Here is a 10163-nt window from a genome sequence, read left to right as displayed (position 1 = left end):
CATTAACCAAAATGCCTATACATGCCATTATAACCAAAATCAATACAACTGATAGAACCAATGGATAGTGTGATATAACTCAGGCAAGCTTCCAACTCGATCGAGCATCCGATAATCTGAAAAGTAAAGAAAAACAACTAAGTAAGCAATAAATGCTTAGTAAGCTTATATAAAATTTAATCATATCAATCCATTTCCAATATGAAATTTATACATATCAAGAATAATCATATATCGATACCACATGATTCATGAAACCAAATTCAACAACTCACAAAATGAGTAAATCCACAGCATCACTTATACATATTATCCTTAGCATAGTAGGATTTTAAACAACTTTAAACTCTTCCAAATTTCTTTATTTTGATTTGCATTTCGTTACTTTTCACACCCGTTCCATATGCATAACACACAAGTTATAAGCATATCATTCAACCATAGCCACAAGCTAGTGCATTTAAACATAGCTCTTTTCGAATTAATCAAATGATAAGTCATTTCATAAGAAATTGCATAATTTAAACCTTACCACTCTTTCATGAGCACAAACATGTTTTCATTTGAGCACTTACCGTTTCAATACAACTTATAAGTAAACATAATACCATTCAACCAACAGCTTGGCACTTGCCTAAGCATCAAACAACAACACATGTTAGATACTTGAACATGTTTCATATAAATTCAACATTGATAACCTTATTTTCTCAACATGTCACACTTGAGTTTATTACTCGTCTCAACTTACATAATTTCCATGTATCAACATATCAAAGATATTCATATATGTACATGTCATGCATGATACATATCATTCTCGTACCGTTTCTTTATATACATATATCATCCATTTTAATATATCAATATATCATGTACCATCATTTCCATGTATTTCATGTATATACCTATATTAGTTCGTATCAAACTCATATTGTCTCGTAACAGAACATTTCTCGTTGAACCATTTAGAATATCGTTGGATACTCAGGTAAAACACACGAGGTGTACTGAACTGTAATTTGTCAAATCCTGTACATGTATGCTCATAAGAGCTCTGAACCGGTATGCTCTTACGAGCTGTAAATGGTAAGCTCCTCCAAGCTGAATAACGGTAAGCTCCTCCAAGCTGAATAACGGTAAGCTCCTCTAAGCTGAATAACGGTAAGCTCATGCGAGTTGAGTAATGGTAAGCTCATATGAGATGAAATCGGTAAACCTAATTACATGTCATTTGTATCATACAAATCCCTAAGGTTCAAACCGGACCCAGTAATCGTCGTACGTTATTGGATTTACGTCGTTTTATAACACGATAAATCCCATACTAACATATATATATTGATTTAATCATAATATAATCACCTATTAGCATTCAATTTAATCAAAATTATACAGAATACAATTCATACGAACTTACCTAGCTAAATTGCAGAAATACCAAGGTTTAGGGGCATTTTTGTAATTTTCCATTTTCCTCTATTTTCCACATTCTTGATTTAAATTAATAATTTCATTCAGTATATTAATTTAGACAATAAAAAATTAATTTCCTACAATTTGGACTTTTTGACATTTTACAAAATTACCCCTAAAGTTTTACTTTTATTCAATTTAGTCCCTGAGCCCAAAACATGCAAATTAACCATTTTTAATACAAAACCAAGCTATCTGAATGTTAATAGTATTCAAAACATCCCATTTATGCAACAATTTTAGATTAAATCCTTGTACTTTTATTAATTTAACAAATTAGTCCCTAATTGAAAAATTCGTCAAAATCACTTAACAAAATACTTTTAAATATAAATAAACATTCCAAATTCATCATTTAACATGAAAAAAATCACAAGATTTACCAATGGCGACATTCAAAATCTTTAACAGTTTCAAAATCGAAGGTACATGCTAGTTGGACCTAGTTGCAACAATCTCAAAAACAAAAGAAAATTACTAAAAACGGATGAAAATGGCTTACCATGCATGAATTGAAGCATGGCTGAGCCTTGGTTCTTCATTCCATGGTGTTTCGGTGATGAAGATGTCAAATTAAGAAGAAAACCTTTGTTTTCTTATTTTATTAACTTTAATTTCTTTATTTTATCTTTTTCATTTAATAATAACAATATAATATAAAAATCACATATAAAATTAAAAGAACATAAAGCTTTAACTAGGGGTAATTATTCAATCGAATCGAGTAAGTATTTGAGTTAGTCGAGTTGATGAATCATATTTTAGCAACCGAACTCAATTTGAATTTTTTTTGAATCGAATCGAATCGAGTGAAAAAATTTTGAGTTAAGTCGAGTCGAGTTAACGAATCATATTATTTATACTGAATGTTTTGTTTACATGGACCGATTATTTTACTAGTAAACGAAGTACAAGATTATTTAACTACATAAATAATATAATTGTTTTACCTTTTAACTTAATCAGTAAATATTTATCAAAACAACGTAATTTTACCTTTTAACTTAATAGTTTGACTTTTAACTTTAGTAAAGGTAAACATTTATCAAAACGACGTAGTTTTGACTTTTCTTATTAGGATTTTCGGATAACTCGAATTGTGTAATTCATATCGAGTTAAACCAAAAGACTTAATTTTTTATTCGAGTTTATTCGAATAACTTGATTAACTCAAATAACTTGAACTATTTAATTCAAAATTTGAATTTTTTATCGAGTTTTTCGAATCGAATCAGATTTTACTCACCCCTAGCTTTAATCGTCCACCAACTTAGGAATGGATACTTTACCTATTAAGTCCCTCCAATTATAATTCTTTAATCAATTAAAAGATTTAAACTAATAGCAATTGACTTTTTCAACCTTTATGATTTAGTCCTTTCTGCTTAATTAACTATTGAAACGATAAAATTTTCAAACAAAACTTTAATACCACCTTAATTACACTCTGTAAATATTTATAGAAATGTTTACGGCTCGGTTTATAAAAATGAGGTCCTGATACCTCAATTTCTAAAACCACTTAACCTTAGGGTCATACCACTTGAACTTAATAAATCGCTTATAAAACAAAAATCACTATATCAAAAACCTTTTCAATGTCACAATTAACTTGTAAATATTAGATATAATTATTACAAACTTACCTGTTAGATTTGGTGGCCCCGAAACCATTATTTTCGACACCACTGAAAAACGGGTTGTTACATGAACCGTACCCAGATCCTGAGCAACTACTTAGGCACAACCGTCCAGCGATGGATACCGATCTGCCCACGTCTATTAATTTACCTCGGGGAAATTTTTTATTTGAGGATCCAAGAGAGCAACAAACTAACAATCGGGAAAAAGTCTCAATGGCTCAGCAAACGTTGCGTGAGTATGCCCTACCTACACTAGACCCAGTGCGAGGAAGCATAGAAAGGCCGACAATCAACGCCAATAATTTTGAAAAAAATGTGAGCATGACCCAGATGATCCAAAACACACTGCAATCTAAAGGAGTACACTGCAATCCAACACTTGAAGTGTTTCCTACAACTCTGCGACACCTTCAAGTATAACGGAGTATCTAACAATGTAGTGCGTCTTCAATTATTCCAATTATCATTCTGCGACAATGCGGCCGATTGGTTGGACTCTTTAAAATTGGGTTCCGTTAACACATGGAACAATCTAGTGGAAAAATTTCTCCATAAATTTTTCCCAATTAGTCAAACCATTCAGCTAAGGCGAGAAATTGCCAACTTTAAACAATACGAAGGTGAGTCTCAATATAAGGCATGGGAATGTTTTAAGACGACATTAAGAAAGTGCCCACATAATGGACTGCAAGCCTGGCTCCAAATCCAGATATTTTACAATGGTGTTGACTGTCACATTAGATCTAAACTAGATGGAGCATCCAACGGATCTCACATGTTTCATACATACAAGTGAACCTACAAAATCATTAACAATATGACCATGGATTCGTACATGTGGCCTAATGAGATATGTATGTACAAATCGAAGCCTCCAATAGTGAAAGTGGTAAACAAAGAGAACAACGATGATTGGTTCCAACGAATCCTTGAAAAGCTTAACTGTTTGCAAACACCCGTTAAGCCAACGAAAGTAGAGCCACTTCGAGAGAACCAACCGAACGAAGCGAGTCACATAAGTAATAGGGTTTGAAATTCCTATTCAAATACTTACAATCCCAATTAGAGGGATCATCCGAAACTTAAGTGGGGAGGCAACCGATGAGGAGCAAATCAAGAAAAAAAAGCCAACAAAATCCTCATTAGCAACCTCCACCCACGCGGCAAAGTGCCATGGGAAATGATCATGCTGCATGTGGTTATGGATTCGGTCGATTGGAAAAGGATATGCTAACTATGAATATGGACATTTGGTAAGTCCAAGCTACATGTGGACGACTCGAATCTTGAATAGATGACCTATGCAACCAAATGAGCCCGTTAATGTCTATGTTTAAAAAAAATGGTAAGAGTCTCCCCAGCAATATGAAAAATAATCCTTAAAGAGATGGAAAGAAGCACATAAAGACGATTAAATTTTGATCTGGCAAGGAATTGAAGCTTCCAACCATGCCAATCCATGAAGAAGAGGAGCTTCCTGAAAAGGTCCACAAACCTATGAAGGAGGAAAAAGACAAGCACAATGAGCTGATCGAGGAGGTAGCCAAATTGGTGCCTAATCTTGTAATCTCAACTCAAAGCATAACAAAGATACCCCTGAAATTAAAATATTTGGGTAGCTTTAAGATTCCAACAAAGATAGGGGATCAATATTGTAGCAAAGCCTTTTGTGATTTAGGGGGCAGCATAAATTTAATACCCCTATCAATATATCAAAAACTTAGACTCGGGGAGTTACAAAAAATCCTTTATAATGCTACGATTACCCGATAGATCCTTGGTGCACCCAAACGGTGTACTCGAGGATACATTAGTCAAGGTGCGGGGATTTCTAATTCTTGTCAACTTTGAGAAAGATCGGGAAATCCTCATTCTGTTGGGTAGGCCATTTTCGACCACTTTTAAATTTACTATCAATCTTAAGCGAAATGAGCTTATTATAAAAATTGATGATGAAATAGAAGTATTCAAATGTGGTCGTGGTTCCCAAAGTGAGGAATTGCTTAGAGATGAATGTTACGTGTTACTTAATTTAATCCCTAATGGTCTTGATTGCAGGCATTTCTCAAGTTGTGCATGTGTAGGTACTCATAAGGTAAGAGAACGAGACAAATGGCGAGATCTGGAAGGGAATGGAGACAATTGGAAGGTAAGCGATGGTCATGAATGACGATTAAAGTCAATGCTAAAGTTTATATAATTTTTGGACACATCCAGTAGCATGACATAGTATTAATCATTGAAGTTTAATAACGTGTAAAATATTGTAAATTAGTTTTAAGTTTTTTATTTGTAGTTAGGTTTTAGGATAACTATAGCGTAATTATATGTTAGAATTAGGAGAAATCAGGTTCTTCAAGAGAAGCTAAACAGGGACAAAAAGGGATGACCGGAGGACATCGACACATCTTGGAAGGCTAGGAGAAATGTCGTGTTGTGCCATGCATAGGCCATGGTACGACACAGGCACTTTAAAGAAAAAATTCTTGATGATTAAGTGTCGTGTCGTGCCATGCACAAGCTGTGGTGCGACATGACTACTTCTAAGCAAGAATAGGTGATGTTAGGGCATCGTTTTGTGCCACAGACAAGCTATGGCTCAACACGCCTGTGTTTTCAGCCAAAATTGGGTCGTTTCAGGCGTAAAGCCCATCAAAATACCCTCTTTGAGCCGTCGTACTTCATCCCAGCAATCTAGCTTCGTGTTTTGGCATTCCCAACCTCTGATTCACATTAGTAAGTTCTTCTATTCTCTTTTAATTTCAGTTTTCACCTTTTATTTTGTTACATTCTACATTGATCGAGAGCCAAATTTTGTTGATAATTACCCGAGGTATTATGTTCTAAACTTGGTCTTTATCACTTTTATCATTTAGGTTTGTCGTTAATTTACTTTAATTTGAAAATTGGCACCACGAGAACAACAACGTTCCTCTTAAGAACCTAGCAATATCGGAGCCAATCGCTTCCTTAACTTGGAAGTCGAAAGGTTTTCTTCTTCAAATTAGTCAACGTTTATTTATACAAGAACGTGGGTTTGATCCCACCATGTCTGCTTGTAATGACATATGAGATTTGGTACGATCCCCTCATTGGAATAATTTTTTCCAACCCCAACCGAACCTTCGATTAACGCTATCATTTATGAGTTTTATGCCTCCCTAAAAGATAGGGAGAATTGTAAGCAATAGGATGAGATGATCACCCACGTTACAGTCTGGAGCAAAGAGGTGTCGATTACAGGTGGAGAGATTTTCTCATACTACGATGCCCTGTATTATACCCATGATCACCTAGAGACCTTAGACTTATTTACGTTTGAGGATTTTAATATGGAGGGTATTATCAACTATTTGATGGAGGGGCGTGGCGAGTGGACTTGCCAAGCCAATTTCGAAGATGTAATTGATTTGCACCCATTTGGCGTTAGCCCATAATGCTTTGACATTACCACTTATCAAGCGGTTATGTTTTACTCTATATTGTAGAAAGATGAAAGTTGCACTGGCCACTAGATCTACGAGGAAATGCTAAAATGCATATGACACCGAAAGCAAAGTATGTACTTTTCGCATTTAATTACAGCTCAATGTTGTCGAGCCAGTGTTCCCATGTCCCCGATCGAGCCATTTATGAGACCTACAAGGAGCATGATTGGGGACAATATATATGGCCAATTCATTAAGCTCCAACATAAGCAAAATCGAGAGGATCAACAAACTAAACATAGGAGCGACACCCAAGGGTTGATGAAGAAGAGAGGTAAAGCACACACGTCAAAGATGACGTGACTCGTAAATATGCCTATTTTGGAGTGGCAGACCCAATGGATGCAACACATGGGAGACATCTTGATTCGCATTACAGAAAAGAATGGGTGGCCCAGACCTGCACCACTCCTAGACATGTTCGAGATGTTCCCACCACCTCGCGAGGAGGGTGCCAACAACGATCAGGATGATAAGGAGGAGGAGGAGACACCAATCATGCCACCGAACTATGACTAGACCACTCATCGATGAAGGGTGTGGTGATTCGCAACCCGAGCTATCATAACCTAACCCAGACTTCGGAAAGGTGGGATATGAAAGCGTCAGCAAGGCACGAGAGGGGCAAGGCCCAGATGATGGAGGAGTCGGAATCAGAGTCCGACTAATTTTGGACATTTTATTTTTATATTTGAAATTTGTACTTTATATTTATTTGGTATGATTTTTAATTTTTGTTTTAGTTTTAATTAGTAAGGATTTATTAGTTTTTATATATAAATATTTGGGTGCTTTAATTTTTTTGTACAAACCCCATATTTTTTTTACAGCATTACAAGATTGAGCCAAAATCGAAAGGAGGAGTGGTTCCACCAATTGAGTTGCACGCATCATGCAAATCAGGCAACCTCTTCCCTTATAGTTTTATTGCACATTAGGGACAATGTGTCTAATAAAGTGTGGGGGTGACCTAGGAAAACTTTTAATTTTTTCTGTTATATTACTTCATTTTCTTTCTTTCATCTATAGTTTTTAATTTTTTTATTGCATGTTTTGCTTTTGTGCTTGAGTTTGTAGAAATACAAGTGATTGGTTAAGAGCATATACCTAGGTTGTTTGTTTAAATTGTAAATTTAGTCTAAAATTGAATAATTTAGGTTGTTTATATTTAGACTAATTAGTTCTATTTATTAAACTATAAATAGGAAAAAGATATTAAATATACCAAGTGATAAAGGTAGATACTGAATAGGAAATTATATTTGTAGAAGTATAGGATGTTCAATTAAAAGAAAATACTTAGTAAAATTCATGGTTATTGAAACAAAGGCAAGATGACTAATATAACCCTTACAAAAAGTGCTTAAGAAAATCTCAATCATATTGGCACAAACAAATAAAAAAGTCATAAAGGATTATACGGGAAATATTATTACATTAGAGTTCAAAACATGTACAAAACTAAACTAAGTAGGAAAAAAATCGAACGGACTATACCTGCAAAAATAAATATTATATTCTTATATAACTTTGATGGAGACATATTTAACTTTCTTTAACTTGTTTACTTTGTAATTTATTGAACAAAATTTGTTTAGGCGTAAATAATTGTGAATTGTTTAAATTTCTAGCTAGAGTTATATATTAAGCAAATTTTCCTAGTGTCGATGCTCTGATCTAATCTCGTGTATTAAGTCAGCTCGAGTACATAGTTTAGCTACAATTTTTATTTTTATTTCATTTAGTTTGCTTGAGGATAATCAAAGACTTAAGTGTCAGGGTATTTGACCTGTCGTCAAATATAGTAGCTAATTCGAGTCAATTCTACATTTAAAGAGCTTGTTTTCTAGGCAATTTAGGATTTTATATTACATTTCCAGTATTTAGGCCTTAGGATTAAATATTACTAAAATAAGTGTAACAGCCCGTTTTCAGTGAAATAAATATAGTGGTTTCAAGACCACAAATTTGAGGTTGAAAATTTTATTTTATTATTTTATTATGTACAACATGATAGAATTCTCAGATAAATTTTTTTAAGAAATTTTACGGTTTACATGCTTTATTTGATAAAAGGACTAAATCGCGTAAAGTGGAAAAGTTATGTTCTATTAGGTAAAGGTATTAAATAGCTTGGAAATTTAGTAATTTTGAAATGTTTTAATTTGATAAAAGAACTAAATCGCGTAAAGTGGAGGTCCTTATATGGTAATTAGCCCATTAATGAGTTAGTGGAATGTGTTGGCTTGGAAATTTAGTTATTTTTAAATGTTTTAAAGGTTAATTAAGTAATTAGGTTATTAATGATAAAAATAAATAAAACAAATTTATCATCATCTTCAATTATCATCTTCCACCAATTTTCATAAGGGAGAGAAGTCATTTTTGTGCTTGATATTCGACCAAGCTTTCATTGCTCATATTGGTATGATTTTTGTCCTGTTTTTTATTTTTTTACGTTTTCGGGATCGTTGTAGCTTAATCTAGCTAGCACAATGATTAATTTCTAAAACTATTAAACTATTAGGGTTTTACCATTGATTAATATGTTTGAGTTTTGAAGTTTGATGATAGAAAATAAATGGTTGTTGTTAGATAAACAACTTTTGTTAAGGAATTTTTAGTGAAATTGTCAAATAAGGATTAAATTGAAAAATGTGATAAATTCATGGTTAAATTTGTAAATTTTTGAATTATATTGAATTTGATTAAATTTATTCGTATAGATCCAGTCAAACCTCATACGGAGTTAGATCGAGGCAAAGAGAAAATCTCGGATTAATCGCCTCCATATCTACGTATACTCGTCAAGGTAAGTTTGTGTAATTAAATTGTGCATTTATAGAATTTAAATTGAATTATATGTTTGTAAATTGTGTAATTTTCATGTATGAGTACCAATATCATATCTGACGACGTACAACGACTACCAAGCCCCGTTTGAACCATAGGAATTTGTAGGATACAAATGACATGTCATTAGGGTTACCAATGTCAGCTCGTATGAGCTTACTGATACTCAGCTCACATGAGCTTACTGTTATCCAGCTCGGAGGAGCTTACCGTTATTCAGCTCAGAGGAGCTTACCATTTACAGCTCGTAAAAGCATACCGATTCAGAGCTCGTATGAGCATACATGTACAAGAACTGACGGATTATAGTTCAGTACAACTTGTGTGTGCTACCCGAGTATCCAACAATATTCTAAATGGTTCAACGGGCACAGTTCTATTACGAGATTTTATGAGTTCGATATGAACTATTACAAGTATTTACATGAAATACATGAAAATGATGTTGCATGATACATTGATATATGAAATGAATGATACATGTATATGATATGTGATTACTCGTTGAATTCATCCATGTGTATTGGATTTTATATGTGATTTACATGGCTAATATGTTGGTGAACATGTGTTTAGGCTTTTGGCCAAATTGGTTGGGATATGCTATGTTTACTTACCTAAATTATGGTTAAATGGTAAGTTAAATTCTGTGTTATACGAACTTACTAAGCTTGAATGCTTACTCTATGTATTTTCCATGTTT

At 33.7% G+C, this 10163-nt stretch overlaps 1 non-coding gene across 1 annotated transcript; it reads right to left on the bottom strand.

The window, feature by feature from the left end:
- Nucleotides 1-3700: 3700 nt before the first annotated feature.
- On the bottom strand, nucleotides 3701-3806 carry LOC128040847 (small nucleolar RNA R71). Its single transcript, XR_008195653.1, has one exon. It is a non-coding gene; the product is annotated as a small nucleolar RNA R71 (small nucleolar RNA).
- Nucleotides 3807-10163: the final 6357 nt, after the last annotated feature.

The sequence above is a fragment of the Gossypium raimondii genome, chromosome 4 (assembly GCF_025698545.1).
Source record: "Gossypium raimondii isolate GPD5lz chromosome 4, ASM2569854v1, whole genome shotgun sequence".
Classification (NCBI taxonomy): domain Eukaryota; kingdom Viridiplantae; phylum Streptophyta; class Magnoliopsida; order Malvales; family Malvaceae; genus Gossypium; species Gossypium raimondii.
Note: the sequence above shows the minus strand (reverse complement) of the source record. Positions and strands in the feature narration are given on the sequence as shown.